This window comes from Peromyscus maniculatus, chromosome 20 (assembly GCF_049852395.1).
Source record: "Peromyscus maniculatus bairdii isolate BWxNUB_F1_BW_parent chromosome 20, HU_Pman_BW_mat_3.1, whole genome shotgun sequence".
NCBI lineage: Eukaryota > Metazoa > Chordata > Mammalia > Rodentia > Cricetidae > Peromyscus > Peromyscus maniculatus.
The window spans coordinates 34,189,528-34,212,546 of NC_134871.1; positions in this window are offsets into that span (position 1 = coordinate 34,189,528).

Consider the following 23,019-nt stretch of genomic DNA (forward strand, 5'->3'; position numbering starts at 1 on the left):
CCAGAGAAAGAAGGCTTCTAACTTATGGGATGTGTGTTCTTAGTATCTACGTGGACTTACATTGCTGGTGACAGGTCTGGACTTAGGACATCAGTTTCCCCCGATCGCTGGGTGATTGTTTTTCTTTGAGTCTTCCAGAAACTGCTGTCTGAAGAAAAGGTCAGCCGCTGCACAGACTCCCTTCTGGTGAAACATGAAACTCACCAGGCCTCACAAAATTTGAGATTTTGTTCTTAACCTGAAGGCGGTGGACTCGGGGGAGGGTGTGTTAATAAGCCTTGAGATGCTCCAGGAGGTTTAGGAAACCCAGCCTGGAAGTCTGGGAGGCCATTGGGAGTGATTCATTGTGGTTTCCCGAGGAAATGCCACTTTTTTTTTTTTTTTTTAACCTGGAGGCTGCAGTTTGGTGGTTTTGCTTAAGTGTTTCAGATTCCTCTGAAACCCAGACTTACAGGAAGGACCCACATGTGGATAAGTGAGAACTGAAAGGAACATGCTGGGAACTGAAACTTGGGTACCAGCTTGTCTCTAAAGGAAGAACAGACATACACTTTGCACTCCAAATCCATGTCTTTTCTGTGATCACATGGCGGTGGTGGCAGACACCTTTAATCCCAGCACTCAGGAGGCAGAGGCCCGCGGATCTCTGTGAGTTCGAGGCCAGAGCGGGTTCCTGGACAGCTAGGACTACACACAGAGAAACCCTGTCTTGAAAACCAAACAAACAAAAACAAACGAAAAATGTCATAGGAGAAGCTCCAAGCTGGGCATCAGGAGCCCAGGATCCTGCCCTTCACAGCTACCATTCTTTGGAAAGAACCTCTACCCAACTGAGGTTGGTGGATAAATCATGGTACAGAAGTCAGGTCCTCAGAGTTTCCCCCTAACCATTTGATCTACTTGTTGTCTGGCCCCCACACCCTCACTCCCGTGCCAACCCCCACCCCCACCCCCCAGCATCCCATCCCTGGTTCTAATGCTTCATAATTCTTGTCACTATTTTATCTTTCAGGATGCTTATTTATCATTTCCCCATGGCTAAAGCTGCATTACAGCAGGATTCTTGACTGTCTCTTTTGGTCCATGTTCCAGTGCTAAGAACCATACTTGCACATAGGAGCCCCACAATAGCATATGCTGGAGTGAGGGGTAAGAGGGATGAACGGGGTAAACGGGGCAAAGACTCCCATCCGAGCGAGGCAGTTCACCCTGTCCCTAAGCTCCATGAATCTTTCACTCAGAGACTTGGCATGGAATGTTCAGTGTAATGGAAGAAGTGCCGTGAGCTCTGCTAATGGTCCTGGGAAGTGAAGACTGTGAGTAATTAAGACTGTCAGCTGAGGTAACTGTAGTCTCATTGGTACATCACCAGTTAATTATTCCCTCCTTTGTGCTTCTCCAGCATTTCTGGTCATTAAAGGTCTTACAGGTTGGGCCAGGGCATGGTGGCACATGCCTGTAATCGCAGCACTTGGGACGATGAGGAGTTCAAGGTCGTGTTTGGATACATAGGGAACTTGAGCCTAGTCTGAGATACATGAGACCCAGTTTCAAAAACCAAAGAAGACTTTACATGTTGCATTAGATGTTCATATTAGATGGCTAGCCTTTCTTCAGTGAAATGAAGGGAAGGGTGTTGTGCAATATTATTTTAAGATGTGTTACATTTGTTTATGCTGTGGAACATTTGTTTAATGATGCGAAGATGTGTTGCATTCTTTTATGTTGCATTTGTTTAACTCTGTGAAGCTGTGTTACTTTACCTGCCTAAAACACCTGATTGGTCTAATAAAAAGCTGAGTGGCCAATAGTAAGGCAGGAGATAGGATAGGTAGGGCTGGTAGGCAGAGAGAATAAATAGAAGGAGAAAAAGAGGGATCGGGAAGCGAGAGAGATCAAGGAGCAAGAGAACAAGGAGAGGAGGACTCTAGGGGCCAGCCACACAGCCACACATCCAGCCATGGAGTAAGAGTAAAAGTAAGATATGTAGAAGTAGGAAAGGGAAAAAAGGCCAGAGGCAAAAGGTAGATGGGATAACTTAAGAAAAGTTGACTAGAAATAAGCCAAGCTAAGACTAGGCATTTATAAATAAGAATAAGCCTCCGCGTATTTGTTTGAGAGCTGGGCAGTGCCCTCCCCACGCCCACCCCACCCCTGCAAAAGACCAAAGAGTCAAAGAGCAAAGAGTAAAGACAACCAACAGCAGAAGAGATCACATTTATTGACCACTTACTTAATCTAAGCAAGACCTTGAGAGCAAGGTGAATTTAATCCATTTAACATTGGTCAGAGGGCTCAAAAGTTTGTGGACAGATGTTCTTGTTCTCCAAAAAAGACAGGCAAGAATTGCTATTGAGAGGACTAAGAGGTTAAGGTCTCATCAGGGTATGTCATGGGACTGTATAGACCATGGGTTGGGGTAGGGTACAAAGAAGTTGAGCAACACTTCCAGGAAGTGATGGGAGCCCTTAAAGTAAGCAGAACAATGAATGTATGTCTAGGTGACAGTTGGCTCTAATAACCTGGGCCCACCTCTAATAACATCTGCAGCTGCCATATGGTGCCCTCTGCCCCCCTCATACACACATCTCTTTGCCTGGAGTTTCTCCAAGGCAGTAGAATCTTGCCCCACCTAGAAGTACCCAACAACTCTAGGACAGTCCCCCAATCCATAAGGGGATAAAGGCCTCTGTTCTCCAATGGAGAAGAGGTGGAAACTGCTCTCAAGATTATTCCTCAGAGGGTCATCATGGGACTGAATCCTTGCAGTAACTGCATTAAACCATTCCTTTATTATTCTCCTTTCTTTCTCACTTTCTCCTTTGTTCTTCTTGGGATCAACTCCCAGATAAAGTAACCACACCTAACTCCTTGTCTCCAGGTTTGCTCCTGGGAAAGCTCAGTTCAGAACAGCATTCATATATCTATGTATACATGGATACTGACTGACTGGATACTCCCTGTGCACCTGAGCCAAGACAACATGAACAGGCCTCATAGTTGGGTAATTCTAGAAGGTTCTGCATCATCAGATGAAATGGTGTATGTTCAGAACTGAAATCAGTAAGACTAAAACTCTTTTGTATTATTTATAGTTAAGAAAACTGAGGCACCTGAACATTGAATAACTTGCCCAAAGCCAAGAATTTAGTGAATGAAAGAGCTCTGGACTCCAGACTCTTTGCTACCTTATACTGCCTTTCATGATGGTTGAAGCTGTGGGTACGAACTGCAGCTGAATTTCCTTAAAGAGTGGGAAGAGGGACACGGAAAAGGACCAGGGGTCAAGGGAAGAAATTACTCCCAAAGAGAGGCGATGGCCAACTCCCACAAGTATCCCAGAAAATTCAGTTCAGTGAGGATTGGAAGGTGAGTATCCATTGCATTGGACAGTTGCAAGGCTAGTAACTTTTACCAAGGCTGTGTGGATGGACTGAAGGGATCGGAAGCCAGATTGCAGTGGGTTGAGGAATGAGTGGGAGGCTGCAAGTGTAGACAACTCTTTTGAGAAATGTGGCTGTCTAGCAAGTAGGAGGCAAGGGTGGAGGCTTCTCAAAGATGGCTCAGCGTGCCAGCATCTGTGGGTGATGGGAAGGTTTTGTTGGAGCCGTAGCAGAGGCAGAACTAGGCCCCCATGGATGAGAGAAGAATGGGGGCCAGCTCTGAACTATTGGAGAGCCACTTTGTCCACTGGAGGGGAAGGGCAGCTGTTACGGTCCAAAGCATCCTGAATTTATCCTAGATTCATAGACTGAGTGGGTCCTTAAAGCTCCGCCAGTTGGATTCCTTATGAAATTCATGACCAGGACAATCAAATGTAGACGATATCAAGTGCCTTCAGCCTCATGACTGGAAAACAGAATAAGAAGCTATTTTGGCCCCAAGTATGTTAGTGACGCGGGAGCAGTGAGCTGAGCGAAGAGTTAGGAGACAGCTGGCACTGTATGTTGGCTGAAGGGGGTGCAGGGCATACTAGGAGGGACAATGGCGCTCACCTGTGAAGAGGAGGAGGAGGAGGCTGGTATTTTTAACCATCATAAAGAGCATGAAGGAGAAGGTTCTGAGGAGGAAGATAATGAGTTCCTGTTTGTGCTTAGCGCAGAGAAGGCAGTGTGGGTGTGGGTAAGAGTCTGAGGCACTGCCGAGCTGGGGTAGGGGCCAGGCTTGAGGGTGGAAGGAGGGGGAGGTAAAGGAGCCCGCACAGTTGGTAAGAGGGGGAGTTCGCACCGAAAAAGGCAGCACCCTGCCCCGGCTTCTCACTGTCTTGCTTTGCATTGATTTCTCCAGCGCTGGGTCTCTCATCCTTGGAGCTGCTGGACCAGTTTGTTCCTTATTGAAAGGGGGCTTCTTAAGCCGGGCGGTGGTGGCGCACGCCTTTAATCCCAGCACTTGGGAGGCAGAGGCAGGCGGATCTCTGTGAGTTCGAGGCCAGCCTGGGCTACCAAGTGAGCTCCAGGAAAGGCGCAAAGCTACACAGAGAAACCCTGTCTCGAAAAACCAAAAAAAAAAAAAAAAAAAAAAAAAAAAAAAAAAAAGAAAGGGGGCTTCTTACAGATTGTGGGATGTTGATCAACATTCCTGGCTACAACTTACTAGATGTCAGCAACAAAACCCAGTCAGAAGAACCAAAAGTATCCCTAGTTGTCCAGTGTCTCCTGGCAGCAAAAGTGCCTCCCAGACAGAAGCCCTAATCCATTATCTTAATTTTTTCCCTGCAGATAACCTTAGAATTATTATAAAGTGAACAATATGGAGTCAGTAAGGTGTTTGCTGTTCAAGCACAAGGACCCGAGTTTAATCTCCAGCACCCACGTAAAAAGCCTTGCTGTCATCAAGAGCTGGGGAGGCAGAGACAGGAAGATCCGTGGCTAGCAGTCTAGGATAACTGGTGACCTCTGGGTTCAGTGAGAGAGCCCATATGAACAACAACAATGTGATGATGATGGAGAGAGAGACTGACAGACATTTGATGTCAACCTCTGGTTTACACACACACACACACACAGAGAGAGAGAGAGAGAGAGAGAGAGAGAGAGAGAGAGAGAGAGAACACTTACTCCTATTATTCTCCAGGCTGAGTTAGGAAGTCAACTTGAACTTCATAGGAAGACCTTGTCTTAAACAGACAACAACAACAACAACAACAGATGTGGTAGCACATACCTATAATCCCAGCACTTGAGAGGTGAAGACAGACAGATCAGGAGTTCAACATCATCCTAGGCTACATATGGACTTCTAGCCTAGGCTACCTGAGAACTGCCGCAGAAGACCTCCCCCCACCTCCATCCCTCCAAAAAATGAACCTTTGGATAGAAGCATTTGTTTCCAGGTCAAATCCTGACTTTATCATCTTCTGGGCTCATGACCGAACAAGTCTTTTCTATTTCCTTCTCTGGGCTTACATTTTGTGGTTTTGTTCTTATTTGTAAAATGAAGTTTTTGAGAATGAGATAAACAATCCATGTAAGTACTGGCTTCAGACAGAGTGTCTAGTCGGCATTTAGTCATTACTAGCTACTCTTAGTAGTATTTAGGCTTTGGTGATACACCCAGTAAACATTTTGAAATTGGGGCCTCTAGATATTGACCTCACAGACATGTCAAAGATAAGAGGGCATCCTAGAGGTGATGGACATTTGCATATAAGCTGAAGAAAGAAGAGAGACTGGAGCCAGAACCCCAAGGAACATCCACATTTACCAAGCAGGTAGAGGAAGCAGAGTCTATGATAGAGCATGGGTGATTAGAAATATGGATAAGGAACAAAGTGTGAGTTAAGTTTTTCTTCCAGACAAAGTAAAAACATAGCCCAGGTTTTTGGGCAATATGTGTGAAGCATGTCAAATGATTGTCACCTTGTGGAATCATAACCCCATTGATAAAGGAACTAACTGTCATTGAGTGCTCACTTTTAGTTAAAACCTATATTTATGATATTAACAATAATTTAATGCTCACAACAAAGCTCTAGTGTAGGGACTACTTGTCATACTAAAGTATTATACAAAGGAAAGATGAGCTCATCAGGTAGGATTGAAGGTGAGCCAGGGCCTTGGTTTCTTTTCCTATTGCTGTGATGAACTGACAAAATCAACTTGGTGGGAAGTCCATTTTAGCTCCCAGTTCACGGTGCATCTGTTAGAGTGGAGAAGTCAAGGCGGGGGGTTCAAGCAGCTGTTCACACCACAATCAGAAAACAGAATGATGAATGCAGGTAGAGTCCAGGATCTTAGCTAGGGATTGATGTCAACCAGAGTGGGCAGTGTTCCCACCTCAATTAACGTAACCAGGATAATATCCTATAGGAATGCTCATAGACCTATCAGGTGATTCTAGATTCTGTCAAGTTGACAGTTATCACTGGCCATCACAAATGACCTTTCACAAAGAGAGACCAATGTGAGGAAAGAAAAAGGCCCAAAGAAATATTCAAGAATGTGACATAGAGTTGGGGTGGTAGCACATGTCTGTAATCCCAGCACTGGAGAGGCCTACCTGAGCTACCTGGTGAATTTGAGGCCAGCTTGAGCTATGTATCAAGACCATCTCCAAAAAACAAAACAAAACAATGGAAGGGTGACACAAAGTGTTGGAAGGTAAAACATGGTGGGCATCTATTTAGAGGAAGGATATACCCATCTCTACCTATGCGGTGTTAGAGTCTAGGGCAAAAGGATGAGTCACTCATACATACTAATCAATTATTTATTTAAAATGTCACCATTTTGTTTGTCTTAGAATTTTCATGTGAATTTTTCATTTAAAACGTTGCACTGACTTTAACAAAAAAAAATCTTGATGACTGTGATGGTTGATACTGTCAACTTGGCAGGATCTTGAGTCACCTAGGAGACAAGCCCCAGGCATGCTTGTGAAAGACTGTCAGGTTAGGTTAACCGAGGTGGGAAGACCTACTTTAATTTTGGGCAACACCACCATTCCATTGGTTGGGATCCTGGACCAAATAAAGATGAGGAAGTGAACTAAGCGCTATGGTTTATCTCTCTTTCCTTCTTTAGTGCAGATTCAATGTGCAAATAGCCTCTTTCTTCCCTAAGTTGCTTTTGTTTGGGTATTTTATCACAGCAATAAGAAAAGTCACTAACTGAGTTACTGCCTCTGTTGGTACCCTTTGGGGTATATCAGACAGAATGCCAAATTCTTTTAGCTTTCTTAACCTTGCTGTTTATGATTTGATTTCTAGCCTGGGTCATTCCCTTATCTCTTAGCCAAGGCAGAAGCTAAGATCTTGATTTCAGCCCCACAGGATCCAAAGCAATGGGGAACATTAATTCCATGAGAACCCAAGGGTTTCCAGGACAAGGAAATGGACACAGTAAACATCCAAACCCTAAACAAATGTCCACTCCAAGAGGTTCTACTTCGGGCCAGCTGGAGATGCAGAGCACACACTGTGTGGGAGCTGAGGAGAGGAAGGAAGGAAGTGAGTTAGCTCACGCCAACCAACAGAACCAAGTGGTCGAGAACCTGCACTGATGTTGGTAGCCTGGGTTCAAATTCTGACTTAACTACCTATGAGCAGTGTGGTTTCTACATCGTAACTTAAAGTGCTGAGTCTTAGTTCCTGAATAAAAAATGGAACAATAGAAGCATCCCTCTCCTAAGGTTGTTAGGAAGATTAAAAGATCTCATTTAGCACAGACTGGCTTCCAACTTGCTATGAACTAGAGGCTGACCTTGACTCCTCAACCTCCAGCATCTCTCTCCCCATTGCTGAGGTGACAGGCATGCACCACCGTACTTGTCCAACTTTTTCCTCTTTTTAAAGCTGTGGTTCCTGTAGTTTGAATGTGTCTACCAAAGTTTATGGGTTGGAAACTTAATAGCCAGTGAAGTAGGGTTAAGATGTGGGCCCATTAAGAGGTGATGGGATCATGAGGATTGTGACCTTATGACTATATTTATTATTATTATTATTATTATTATTATTATTATTATTATTATTAATTAGTATTACAGAAATGGGTCCTCAATAAAAAAAATGAGATCCATTCTTATTTTTTTAATTCTCTCTTTCACTCTCCCTGCCTCTCCATGGCTGGTCTCTGATTTTATATGTAGTATAACCTTGAACTTCTGATTTTCTTGCCTCTACCTCCGAAGTTCTGGGATTATAGATATGTGCCAAAGTGCCCGGTGCTGGGAACCGAACCTAGGACTTCATATATGCTAGACTAGCACTCTATCAACTGAACTATATCCCAAACCCCCTACATATTTTTTGTAAATTACCCAGGCTCCAGTGTTAAGCATTTTGTTACAGCAGCACAAAAACACACTAAGTATCAGCATTTTAAAAAGTAGTTGTTTTTACAAGCTACTGAGTAATAAGTGTGGGAACGGAGGAAAAGCGGGGCAAGCTTGGTTTTGTTTCCATTTCTCCCAGTTGGAAGAGCAAGAACAGTGTCCAGAAGGGTGGAAATGTCAGAACCATGTAAAGAACAAGGAGTTACCTAAGCTGGAAATATCTGTTACACATCTTTGAGTTGGGCTTGTCAAGTCAATAAAAGTTAATGACTAGAGCCCGGCCACGCACACTTAACTGGCACAGCCCAAACAGAGCCCAGGTCATGAGAACGTCTTCCCCATCATTCCATTATTGCGACACCCTCTGCTGAAGCTCCCCCTGCGAGGGCCCTGGAGATGAACTCTCACTGGCATTTCCTCTGGAGCTGCCGAGCATTGGAAAAATACTTTCTGTTCTTAGGTTGTTAATTTTAAAGGCTTCATTTCCAGCTATAATGGACCCTTCTGATAAAGGGATCAAGCAAATGGGTCACTGCAACAGTCACTTAAGCAAGTAAAGCCCTTTCCCATTTTGTGTGAAATTAGTAAGCACTTCACCTGAGAACCCCTGGTGGCCCAGAGAAAACCATCTCTGACCTTTTTTTTTTTTTTCTATAGTGAGGTCTTCCCCTCTTAGGCACTCCCATAACTCTTTGGAATCAGGGCTGGTCAACCTGTCCCACGGGGCATATCATCTCTCCCCTGTAGCCTCCAAAGGCAGAGACTCTGCCATTCATCTGCCTGGTCCACAGGGTGCTCTCAGCCTGTGGCTCAGGAATTAAACACTCACATGCCTTTCAGAGCATCACCTTCATGAGCTATTTGAGAGAAACTCTCATGCCCTGAGTCAGCAGAGAATGGACAAAGGAGACCTGAGAGCAGGCCTTTTCCTGTTGACTGGTTAGAGAAGGGGACTGTGATGGTAATGAAGATGATGGGGATGACAGTGATTGACAGTGACACTACGAATATCTGAAACTTATGTGTGCTCACTCTATGCCTTGCACCATCCTAATGACTCTAATGTCCTTTTCCAATGGTTATCTCATTTAATCTCAGATTTAAGATGCTGCAGTCTTAATCCAGTTATCAGTCAAGGACACTGAGTCTTAGGAAAGTTGTGTGTGGAGGGCATATCTGTGTTTATGTTCACCGTTCTCCACAGAATCTTCTGAGTGCTAAACTTTGGGGACCAACACTGGAAATGGAAATTGCAGAATCAAACTATAAGGGAATTTTAGAGATATCTGAGTCTAGGATTTTTTTTTTTAAGATTATTGTGTGTGTGTGTGTGCGCGCGCGCGTGCGTGCGTATGTGTGCTTGCACACACGCGTGCACGTATGTGAGCTTGCATGAATTTATGTCCACCATGCAGAAGCCTACAGAGGCCATCCAATCCCCTGGAACTGGAGTTATAGAGGGTTGTGAGCTGCCATGTGGATGATGGGAACTGAACCCAGGTTCTCTGCAAGAGCAGTAAGTACTTTTAACCACTGACCCATCTCTCCAGCCCCAAGATTTATTTTTGAGAGAGAGAGTCTGGGGGTAGGAGGTAGGAAAGGAAGGGAGGGAGGGAGGGAGGAAGGAAGGAAGGAAGGAAGGAAGGAAGGAAGGAAGGAAGGAAGGAAGGAAGGAAGGAAAAGATGCAGGTCGGGTCTCAGTATAATCCCAGCACTTGGAAAGCTAAGGACTGCTATGAGTCTGAGGTCAACATGAGCTATATAGTGAAACTTGTCTAAGAAGAGGAGGAGGAGGAGGAGGAGGAGGAGGAGGAGGAGGAGGAGGAGGAGGAGAAGGAGGAGAATGAAAAAGAAGAGGAAGAAGGAGGAGAGGAAAAAAGAAAAAAAATTAGATACATCAGAGCCTTAGACATATAATGGAAATAACAGAGTCCCCAGAATCTGAGTCAACTATTTCAGAAAAGGCAAAAAGTAGCTCCCTATTGCTTTTGTAAATAGTCCTTAATTGAACTCAGCCCTGGTGTCATAAGCAGCCTTCTGCATCTATCTAGGCTGGAGACTGCTTGCTAGGTTGCTGTTGCAGAGATGTTTACATACCCATGTTTTAACTTTCGGTCTGTGAATTACTTATTCCACTATAATTGTAGCTGCTAGGAAAATGCCTGAGGCCATTTCAGGGGGTAAAAAAAGAGATGAGAATTTCCCTCAAAGCCAACTGTTGTCACCCTAGAATTAACAACATTAGCAATTATGAGCTAACATTTACATAGTGCTTTAAAATTATTGTTTAACAATATCTTGCCTGCTTTTTTTTAATTCCCATGCTAGTTGGAAGGAAAAGACAGCTATGAAGAATTTCAAGGAACCCCCAAGACCTGTTTCCTCCAGAACTAAAATACATAACTTTAAATTAATAAGTATTCAGTGAGCATCTACAATGTGCTGGGAACTGTCCCTGGCCTCTGGGACGTATAATCAACTTGGGGGAAAAGATACGATAATGGAGTAAATAATGAAAACAAACAGATGCAAAATCACAACGATAGCAGTGCTACCAGAGCAGCATAAAGTGAGGGAGCCTTTAATGGAGGGGGTGAATTAAAACTGGGGGAAACTTCTCTGAGCTGTGGTGAATAAGAACTGATTAAGCAGAGAAAGAGAGAGGAATGTTTCACATGTTTCACGCAGAGAACAGCCCTTGCAAGGACCCCGGAGCTCAAGGTGAGTGTAACAGTCAGTTTTTGCCATGTAACAAACCATCCCAAACATCGCTCAGCCCTTGTTCCTGCAGATTGGTAGTTTGGGCAGAATCAGCTGGGTGGTCTTCCTCTGCCTTCTCCTGTGCTTCTCCATTGTGGTGGTTTGGATGAGGTTATTCTTCATAGGGTCATGTCTTTGGATACCCGTTCCCCAGTTGGTGGTCCTGTTTGGGGAGGTTTAGGAGGTGTTGCCTTGTGGCAGGAAGGATGTCACTGGAGGCAGGCTCTGAGAGTGAAGAGGTTCACACCATGGCCAGTCTACTTTCTCTGCTCTGTGCCTGTGGTTGAGGATATAAGCTCTCAGCATCTTGTTCCCGCCACCGTGCCTGCTCCTTGCTGCCTGGTTTCCACTCGGCCATTGTGGATTCCTTCTGGAGCCACAGGTCAAACTAAACTTTCTCCTTCTTACATTCCCTTTGGTTGTGGTGTTTTATCACAGCAACAGAAAAATAATTTATACACTCAGACACTTGTGGTCACCTCCCAGGCCAGCATGGGTGGTGGCACATACCTATTATGGACTGCTTTTCCTCTGGTAGGGTGGTCCAGGTTGTTGATAAAACCAACAGGATCCTGAAAGAACCATAAAAGGAAGTTGCCAGGATGTTCACAGCCTGAGCTTAGAATGCACACTCATTACTACCATGTTCTATTGGTCGTTATCTTTTTCCAAAGGACCTATGAGAGACAGAGTCTTGGAAATGAAGAGGGCTGGGGCTAGAGATACAGTTCAATGGCAGAGTGCTTGCCTAGCATACCTGAGGGTGTGGATTTGATGCCCAGCACCATAGGAAAGATTTCCTCTGTGTACAAATCCAGGCACAAACAGTAGGTGTGTACCTAAAGTTCAAATGAACGGAAAGAGAAACAGACCATTCATGATGCTCTTAGCATGTGCAATCCAGGAAATGCTTTTTGGGTGAGATTTGGACCGGTCCTTCTACCTAGGGTTTTCTGTAGCTCTGTACACTTCCCACTGTTCAGTAAGGCCAGGGAGGTTTATCTAAAATGCAAACTCGGGGGGGGGGTGGCTAGAGATATGGCTAAGCAGTTAAGAGCACTTACTGCACATGATGCACAGAAGTTCATGTAAGTACCCACACAGTCATAAAAATAAATAAGTAAACAAATATTTTTAAAAAATATAAACCTGAACTTGTAATACTGCCCAATACGGCCTGAATCATTAGGCAAGCCTGTTCAACATCTAGACTCCTCTCACCTCTACTCTAGAACCATGGAATCCACAATTTCAGTCTGGAAAGCTGGGGGTGAAGCTATGTCTAAAAGCTGTCCCGAGGAGTTAGAGGCAACTGAGCTAACTCGGAAGCCACTGGCTGCAGGAGAATCCAGAAACAAACTTTGCATTGTTGATCTCAGCAGCTCAGGCTTAGCTGTCTCTGAGAAACCTTCTTCTCTCTCTGTCTGCACCACCCTCAGAATGAATGTCTACCTTCACTGTGCACTCACTATATCCTGGACTCCTGGACAGATTGTATTTTTTCTTCCTTTCTGACTCAGGGTCTAATTATGTTGCTGCCATTGCTGAAGCTGACCTTTCAACTCACGGTTCTCCTGCCTTAGATTCCCAAGTATTTGGGACTACAGACATGTACCATCATGTCCAGTCACTTCATCGACCTCTTTTCATATTAAATTTATTACTAAAATTGGCCTACTTCTGAGCCATATTTCCAAGCCCCTTCCCCACTTCTTTCTTCTACTCTGGGTCAGCTATGATGTCCTGGAGGGTGACACTGGTGATCATGGTATTAATGTCCAGCCTTTTCTCCACATAGTCACTCCTCAGGCACTTAAATGCAGCTCTGATTGTCCTCCCCAAGTGTGCCCCTGACCACTGGATTCCAAAACAAGAGAACTCTAGACCCTATCTCTACCCAGTTGTCCTTGCTGGGATTCACAATTGCTGAATCATATCCTCTTAAGACATGGCTCTCAGAAGTGAATTAATTCTCCCTCCATGTTGTGGGCCCAAATTTGCTGGCTCCTTAAATGAATCCATGATGTTTTGAGTTGTAACTGTAGACCCAACGCCTGCTTCTTTAACTAGACATTTTTCACAGCTCTAAGTGAAAGCAAACCTGTCTCCCCAAAGCCTAGGTTGTCTGTGGTCTCTGCATCACACCTCCAGTGTTCATTGGGCCATTTTCATTGCTTTAATATCTTTTCTTTATTAGACTTGAGAAGTTGAGTAATTTACATATGCAGCCAGTGCCCCTCTGGTCCTTACTCATTCACAGTCGTGACTCAGCTGGCATATGCTGCTTGTTCTGTTTGCCTTAGCAGGAGCTCACCTTCCTCCCCTCTGAATCTGACCCAGTTATTTTGTCACATTCAAGGTGGTCTCATGTGGGTTCTATACAGGTCTGCCTTGTTCTGCTCCAGGCCAGCTGCCCTGGAAGTACTCTCATAAATTATGAGAGTATTGATGGCATCTCCTAGATTTCTCATCTATAAATTCCTTTTCTGTCATCCTGGCACCTCTTGTCTCCATTTCTGTAGGTGTTCTGTTCCTGTCCTTCTTCTGTAAATTCCTCCCTACCTAGAGTTCCTTCCACAGGAAGGCTGGAAGGGAGCTTTGAAGGGGCTCCTGCTCCCTCCATTAGTCATTCTAAATGTTAACATAACAGGGAAAGCATGGCTAGATGGATCTAGAGAACTATTGGTGAAATTATGAAGGCCACTCCACGTAGTTAAAAGGAGATTTATTTAATGGCGTAACTTACAAATGAAGGGGTAGTAGGTTGTGGGTTCTGGGAAAGATGCAGCGCAGTCCAGCGGTGTTCTCTGGAGAACTCTCCTCCGTCTACCTCTAGTGTCCAGGGCCCAGGAAAATAAGAGCGCACAGTGCATTCAGATATGGGGTCTTCAGGACCCTCTCTTGGCCCTGCCTTGTAGGCATGACAGGTATGGAAGGCTCAATAGAGGTTGGAACTTCCAGATCAAAGCTGGAATGGCTACCCACTACAGAGAACTCAGTCGTTTTTATTCCTAACACAGAAAGTAAGCTAGTTATCATGGTTCTGAAACTGTAAAGGCCACCTGACATCTTTTCCAGGGTTCCTCCTACCCCATTTTGTTCAAGCCTCAAGCTGAGACCCAGCAGAGAAAGTTATATTAGCAGAGGAATTTTAAAACTAGGAGCCAATCCCACCCTCCTGCAATCCCCAGGACAGCATACCCATAACAAAACAAGCAAATTCCCAGCAGCCCTAAGCACCTGAATGGTGTATACCTGAAAACTGGAAGACATTTTTAAAGACACCATTGAGAAATTATATTTTGTGATAAGTCATCTTTTTTTTTTTTCCTTTTAATTAGGCAACAGTCAGGTTTCAGCCAGGAGAATTTTGACAAAAATATAGCAGACATTGCTAGAATACATGAATTAAAAACCGAAAGTGTAAATTAAACAAGTTTTTCCTGGCAGGCAGTAGGGGTGGGGAGTAGTTGGGTGTCAGTTGGGTGTGGTTATGATCGTTTGTTTTTTTGTTTGTTTGTTTGTTTGTTTTTGTTTTCCTTTCCAATCAGGCTTCCTTTCTCTGCATGTGGTTTCTGACCCAGGATTCTCCTTGAACCATGGAAAAAAATTGGTATTCTTACCCATGACTCAGTTTATTCATAAGAGGAATGGGCTTCTACAGTGTTTGAACATCCATGGAAGACTGTATTGAGCAAAGGAGGTTGGCTGCATCATTTCCGTCCATTCCTGTGTTCCTGAAGGTATATCCAGCAGCTCCTAGCTTTACTGGTCCCGCATGTACTTCTAAGCATCAGCTATGTGAAAGGCACTGTTCTCGGCACGTAGAAAATCACTAAACAAAATACAGAGATTGTCCTGTTGTGTGTTGGGAGTTTAGTGCCAAGTCGAGGGTAAGAGGAGGCTTGAGCAAATGGCTCCCTTTCTGAGCTTTCATCTATTTGCTGAGGATAACAAGTATACTTACCAGCTCATGGAAAGGGTCAAGTGTCCTGCTGGCCCATCTTTAGCAAGTAGAGGAACATTTCTGCTCTCCTGCTTCTCTGAGGTCAGCAGATGACGGAACTGCACTCTGCCCCAGGACAGGTACGGTTAGGCATCTGTGGAATTGAGTAGGAGGTAGACAGTGCAATGGGGAGGGGCGTCTAGATGACCTCTACCTATTTTCAGCTATCACCCAAACCAATTGTGGACGTCTGAGAGGAAGTGGTGTCAATAAAGAAAACCCATTCCCCATTGAGAAATGAAGATCACATGGACTTCACAGTGTCATTGTTACAACTGAAGAAAATGATGGAAGATCTTGCTTTTAACTTATCTGCCCCAAAGGACCTGCTAACACTCCCTTTTCCCAGATCCATAATTTTTGGTTTTGTTTCACGACTCTTTTAGCTTAACCTGTGTGACCATTGGATTGGAGCTTTCTGTTGCAGTGTGGCGGGGTCACTGATGGGTAAATAATGGAAGACAATGACTACCCCTTTCCCTGGATCTCTTAGTGGGGAATAGTTCAGCAGTGTGGAGTAGGGCACTGAGTCCCTCCTCATCTGCATCTGGTTGTTGATGTGCCCATTCCTATGCAGACCCAGTGTAATCACAGCTGTTGAGAGTTTATGATTACAGTGGCTATGTCATGCCCAGAACATGGCATTTCGTACCCTTTCTCAACATCTTCCAGTTCTTATAGTCTTCTTACTTTCTCTTCTACAGTATTCCTGGGCCTTAGAGGTGATGCTAAAAAATCTTGTTTAGGGCTGAACAATCAACCATAACTTACTCTCAGCATCTTGTGCAGCCAGACATTCACTGAAGATGACTGGAAAAAGAGGCTCCACTGATGAAGGCTGAAAGTGATGACTGTCTATAGGTATAAACATGTGTATTTAGGGGGGTTTGACACTAAGTCCATTAACCTAAATGACAGTATAGAGCTGTCCCTCCCACCCAGGGGCTATGAGTTCCCTTATCATGGGCTTTTGAGCAGGTTAACAGTACCAAATATGAATTTTTGACTGTGAAATGGGCCTCAAATCCAATCAGCAAACATATGGTTATGCCCATACATTCATGCCACTATTGGACAAGTGGATATATTTGGCCTGGTAGTTTGATACCTAATTCATCATAGCGTGCATATCTGGGTAAGACTGTTGATATCTTTTCTCCCTAGCAGCCTGCATAGCACCTTCTAGATAGCCAGAAGTAAGGAAGTTCCTGTCTTTTCTGTCATACAAATAAGGTGTGTGGTGTCTTTAGTAATAGTGAAGGATGGCAAAAGTATGTGTTGTTTGGGAGCTTTCTGCAGACTCCCTGACCAACAACTCATAATCATCCCATACCTCCCCTGCGGATTTACTATCCCAAAGTTTCTAAGAAGGGCTTTGTTTCCAGCCCTACAGGATATCTCCTGCCAACTCCTTTTAAACATTTTAATGAATTGCAATTTTTACCTTGGCTATAAGATAGTAGATTTCCACATGACTTTTATATCCCCTTAATTTGGTTAATCCTCACCCAGCCCCTTGTCTTCTCTCCACCTTCCTCCCCAAGATTAAACCTCTCCATTGTCAGTAGTCTCCCCTTTCTCTATTACCTACAGTCTCATGAAATCCAGACTGGCCTGGAACTCTTGATCCTCCTGCCTTCACCTCCCAAGTGCTGGGATTGCAGGCGTATGCCACCACACTCAGTTTATAGGGTAGTCTTCTTTGGAGGTGGTCCCTGTAAGGCAATCAACAACTCTTGTTTATTTTAGCATCTCTGGAGTGTTTTACTCAGAGAAGCAGAGTCTCCCTGCTTATTAAGATACCCAGAGTAGCCCTGTAGGAGTCATATTCAGGGGGACAGAAAGTGAAACTGGTTGCAAGGGGCTGAAGCATGAGGAGGACAGGAAGTCAGTATCTAATGGGTTATGGTTTCCATCTGTCTTCCCTTTAAACATTTATGAATTTATTCTGTGTGTGCATGAATGGATATGTGTGGGCACATGCATGCCACAGCACGTGTGTGGAGACCAGAAGACAACTTGTAGGAGTCAATTCTCGCCTTTTCCCATATGAGTCCTAGGGATCAGACTAGAGCTAACTACCTTTATGTGTTAAGCAATCTTGCCTGCCCAAGTTTCCATTTGTCATGACGTAAATGTTCTGGTGCTGGGTAGTGGTAATTATTACACAACGATAGGAATGTACTTAATGTCACTGAACTCTGCATTAATGATAAATTTTATGATGTGTGTGTGTTGATTTAAAAACAAGGAGACTTACATCTGCATCATTTTGTTCTGATCTCTGCTTTTCCTCTCTGTGGTTCTTATTTTTGCTAACCTTTTGTGCCATTTGCTAGTTTCTTTAAGCTATAGTTTCCTCGTGGAATGTAAGCTTTGCAAAGGCAGGGATTTTGTCTCTCTTTTCTTTGTTATTTTTCTGTACTGACATTTACTAAGCACCAAAAACAGTTCCTGTCACATAGTTGGTGCATAAGAAACAATGATTCTGTTGCCTGGTTTACTGGGTATCATTTTCCATTTAGGCCAATTTTATTTCCAATCAAAAGACAGAATAACCTTTGCCAGTCATTAGGTTATGGCAAATTATAACTTGCATTCATTTTTTATCAGTTCTTTAGGATATGTGCCAAGCGCTATTTCTAGTTTTTTGTTTTTAAGCTTCAGAATCATATTTGAAATGCAAATATTGATAAATCTTTTAGAAAATGAGGAGGGGCCATAGAGATGTATGTATACAGTGTATAAAACTCTTTCATAATAATTATGAATTTATCTCTCTTTCTAGTTCTGTCAAGTTTTGCTGTGTGTGTGTGTGTGTGTGTGTGTGTGTGTGTGTGGCAAAACTTGTGCACATATGTATATATACATATATACACGAATACATACAGATATTGAAAATATAATGAGAAGAAAATCCCTCAGGTACAAAAGAGCATAAAGAATAAATATTGTTTCTATCTTTGTGCAATTCACTAACAGGCAAACTAATCTATAGTAATAGAAACCAGAAAAATGATGACGTGTTGACCAGACAGAAGCCTGAGGAGAAACCTGATGAGGTGGTAAGAAGTCTATATTTTTGAACAAGGAGTTTACACAGATCTAGCTATATTTGACACACATGCAAAATTTGTATATGTAACTCTTTTTCTTTCTTCCTTCTCTTCTTTTCTTTCTTTCTAAAATTTGAGAAGAGTTCTCATGTAGTCAAGGCAGGACTCAAATTTGCTATGTAGTCAAGGATAACTTTGAACTTCTGATTCTTCTGCTCTCCCCATCCAGATGCTAGTATTACAGGGGTGTGCCACCATGTCTGGATTATATAGTGCTAAGCATGAGGACCAGAGTCTCATGCATGCTGGGCACCCCATAAACTAGGCAAGCGCCCCATCAACTGAGTTTTACCCCCAGTCTCTGTACATGTAACTATCATAAGTTGCACCTTAATAAAAAACAAAACAAAAATCTGGTAGCATTGAGGAGGCCAGGTTGGCAGCCCTGGCGTCTACACCCTAATTAGGCTATTGCTGTGACATGCTCTTGGCTGTCTTCTCAGTAGCCCAGCCTCACTTGGCCCTTAGTTGCGGTGGGAGCCAGTTTTCCCAGCCTGGCTGCTGATTCCTGAACAGCCTGCTTGCATTCCTGCCAATAAATTCTTTGCATGCTCATATTGGCCCAAGCCAGTCTGTGCTGTTGGCAGTCAAGTCTCCTAACTGCCACACGAAGGAAGAACAGAGGGTTGGGTGACGGCAAGACCTGCCCAGCTCTGAACGGTGGTTCCTCGGCCAGTCAATAAAAAGCCGGCCGCCTTCAAGATGTTTTCATTTTGGAAGGCAGGTTACTGTCGTCAGACCTGCCGTCTCAGCTATGTGGTATGATCATGAGACGATTCTGTGGGGATCTGTTATTTCTTAGAAAGTCCACTTCGGTGCTTTAAAAAAAAATCACTAAGTTGGAGTTCACACGGAGTTGTTTCATTAAAATTATTAAATGATTCTCCCACCCCCCTTTTTTTCTGTCCCTCCTTGCCACTGCTGCTCTTTTAACCAGCGTCTGTTTTGTTGGCGATCTCAAGGTTGGCATGTAATCTCTGCAAAGGAGGGTCTATTCAAACAACAAATGTGATTGTGTTTTGTAAATTGGAAAAGAAACTGAACACGTGAAAGACATTACTATTAGTTTTTAAAAGGCCAAGGAAATTGGTGCATGAAATGCTCAGCTGGTCTGAAACATTAACAGCCGATAAAATGATGCTTTCCCATGCTGCCTAATTGCAATAGCCGTAACTGTCTTGGGAAACAACCATCTTTAAAAAAAAAAAAAAAAAAAAAAGCATGACATTTCAAAATATATACAAGTCAGGACCAACTATGCCGTGATGTTTATTGTAATAGAATCATTATTTTGGCTTAATGGGACACTTTGAAATTACAATTAGATCTTTAGAGCCTAGTAGAATAAAAGCTCATAATGAAATGAGGATAGCAGGTAGATGGGAAGATAATGTTACATAAGGAAATGCTTTCAGTGAGTGTTCTCTGAATCAGAATGCTCATAATTGTGTAATTAGATGCTTCAATTTAAACATGGACTGCGATAAATTCCACAAGTAGCAAATAGAACACCTCTCCCTGGCATTTTCAATGAAATATATTAATGAGACATTGATTTTTTTTTTATCCCCAGACAACAAGTTTTGATTAGTTGATAAGCTGATATCTGCAAACATCTCCTTTTATGTTGAAACATGAGCATTCATGGTACTGGTTGCCTTTCTTGTCTTTGTTCACCGTTCTCCTATGTCTGATGTCCCAAAGAGCTCATGATCCACCCTGGCCTGGGAACTCTGGAGTTTCTTAGTGGCCACTCATACAATTCCTGGGACATCTTGGATGGCTTTTACCTATAGGTCAGACTCTTCTGCTTTCTCATTCACTGTTTCATTGTCAGAATCTTAGGTTGATGCTCTCACTCTAGGACCCGAACAGATGTCTCTCCTACCCCTTTCTCCTGCGATCTTTGTTCATACAAGAGGTAGCCAATCCACATTTTTTTCCCGGAGCTGAGGACTGAACCCAGGGCCTTGCACTTGTTGGGCAAGTGTTCTACCACTGAGCTAAATCCCCAACCCACCAATTCACATATTATACATTTGGTACAGTTTTACAAATGGTACAACTCTCTACCTTATAATTCCTCAATGGAGGCTCTCCATCACTCAGGATTTTTGTTTTATTTTGTGATACTGGGGATTGATTTCCAAAGGCCTCACTCATGCTAGGCAAGCACATTCTACTCCTGAACAACATCCTAAGCTCCAGAATATTGTCTTCAATATAGTGTTTAGTTCTTTTTATTTAGAAGATGAGAAATGATAGTAGGGATGGTCTCTAAACATGATGGCCAGTGGCAAAGCAGGATCAGTATTGGCTAGATCATCTGGCCCTGGAGCAAAATAAATACATGAAACCTCTTCAAAAGTGACTTAGAACTTTAAGGGACTGACAGTAGGATCCATGTTTATAGGCACTTGCCATCAAGTTAGATGACTTGTGTTCAGTCCCTGGGCCCACATGGTAGGAGAGAACCGACTCCTGTAAGTTGCTCTGATTTCCACATGAGTACCAAGGCATATCTATCTATCTATCTATCTATCTATCTATCTATCTATCTATCTATCTATCTATCTATCTATCTACACACACACACACACACACACACACACACACACACACACTCAAAATAAATAAATAAAATATCTTTTTAAAAAAAGAGTGTGACAGTGGAGCCTGAACACAAGCATAGAGCTTACCTTTATAGGCTATCTTCAGAGACTACCTGTCCAGCAAGCCAGGCTTGTTTGTATTCCAAACTTCATCTAGCATAGTTGTACCCATTTGGGAGGCAGAAGCAGGAGGACCAGGAATTCAGCGTAATTTTGGACTACATAGTTAGTTAGAGGCTAGCCTGGGCTGCATTGAGACCATGTCTAAAAAAATGAAAGAAAGAAAAGGAAGAAAGAGAAAAAAGAAAGAAAGACATTGGTGTTTGAGGTCTGTCTTTTTTCCTTGTTCTGAACCAAAGAGATAACCTGAATTGTCTCGCAGATTGTAATTTAAAAATCAAATGAATTTTAGATAAAGGCAAGGTTGGAGATTGTGGAATAGGCATAGATAGGTACAGTGGGCTCCCTGATTCTGAGTCCAGAATAAGGGATTTGCCACCAGTGGCTCAAGAAAAGGGATGCTCCCAGGGGACACGTGCCTCTCCTAAGTTACTCGTGCGGCTAGTAGCAAAGCAGATGTACCGAAGTGTGATTGTTTTGGAATGAGATGACCAAACATGTGTTGGATTTAACGATCAAGGAAAATGTCATTCCCTGGGGTTAGACTACCATGAAGTGTCTTAATTGGGGTTTCTATTGCTGCACTGAAACACTATGACCAAAAGCAAGTTGGGGAGGAAAGGGCTTATTTGGCTTACACTTCAGCATTGGTGTTCATCTTCGAAGGAAGTCAGGACAGGAACTCAAACAGGGTGGGAACCTGGAGGCAGAAGCTGATACAGAGGCCATGGAGGAGTGCTGCTTACTGGCTTGCTTCCCATGGCTTGCTCAGCCTGCTTTCTTATAGAACCCAGGACTACCAGCCCTGGATGGCAGCACCCACAATGGGGTGGTTCCTCCCTGTCAATCACTAATTAAGAAAATGCCTTGCAGCTGGGTCTCATGGAGGCATTTTCTCAATCGAGGTTCTCTCCTTTCAGATAACTCTAGTGTGTATGTCAAGTTGACATTAAGACGAGCCAGAATATGAAGTGACTCTTCTCTAATGACTTGAGGTTTCCTCTCTGGCTCCTGACTCTAGCTCAAGATAAGATAACCAGACTACAATACCATGGGAATTGGAAGGACTAATTATCTTGTATCTTGAAACTTATTGGTCACTGTCAAGGTGACAGTGAAGACTAGCCATCACAACCTCTTTGTGAAGACTCCCTTTCTTCCTCCCATCTCCCTCCATTGTGCTCTTAACGTATTTCATTGAGAGCTGCATAGATCAGTAATCTGCAAAATTTGATTTTAAATGAGGGTATACTGTTTTGAAATAAACTAACCCATGGGTTTAGCCAATCTTTGAAACTCAAGTCTCATCTTTCTCTTTTATATGCTATCCCTGTTGGCCTTGGGGACTCCTAGAGAACCTTTGAGGTGTATTTCAGCTCTATATAACACAGCTGAAAGGCCACCAACTAGAATGGTGTCAACAGTTTCATTCTTCATTTTTATGATTAACTGGTCACCTGATTCTATCTTCTCTCTTTTCACCTGTTTTTCCCCTGAAAAATTACCTCGACCTTCTCAAAAGCCATGGCAGCATCTCCATCATTTAGGTAAAAGCCAGATCTTTCTACTTTCATATCCAAAGTGTTTCACAATCTAGTCCAAATCAACTTGGTCAATTCTGACCTACATGCGAAGGAGAGGAAAATGCTGGTTAAAAGGGGATACCAATGGATAGGTTTTGAGAATATCCAGGTATATAATAAACCCTGCAGTGACAGTGGTCCAAGGCTTCCTTCCGGCTTTGTTCGCCCATTTAGTCATCCATCCATCCATCCATCCATCCATCCATCCATTCATTCATTCATTCACAAATACTCACCATCGGAACATTTCTCTAGAGGTCAAGGAACAGAACTAGATGATTTTTAATACTCAAACTTGCATTCTCCTCAGGACAAGCAGACCATAATCAGACAACAAAAAGGAAAATGTATATTATTTTTTGGTATTTAATAAGTGCAATGAAAAATAATCAATCAGCAAAATGTTGAGAGTTACTATAATTTAAGATAAGGCTGCTTCTATGATGGTGTCTAAGAAGGCCAGATCATAGTGAAGCCTTATAGACCATCACACATCTCTTGTTTGCTGACTACTGAATAGAGACGTACTACTTGGGCAAGTCACTCACCTC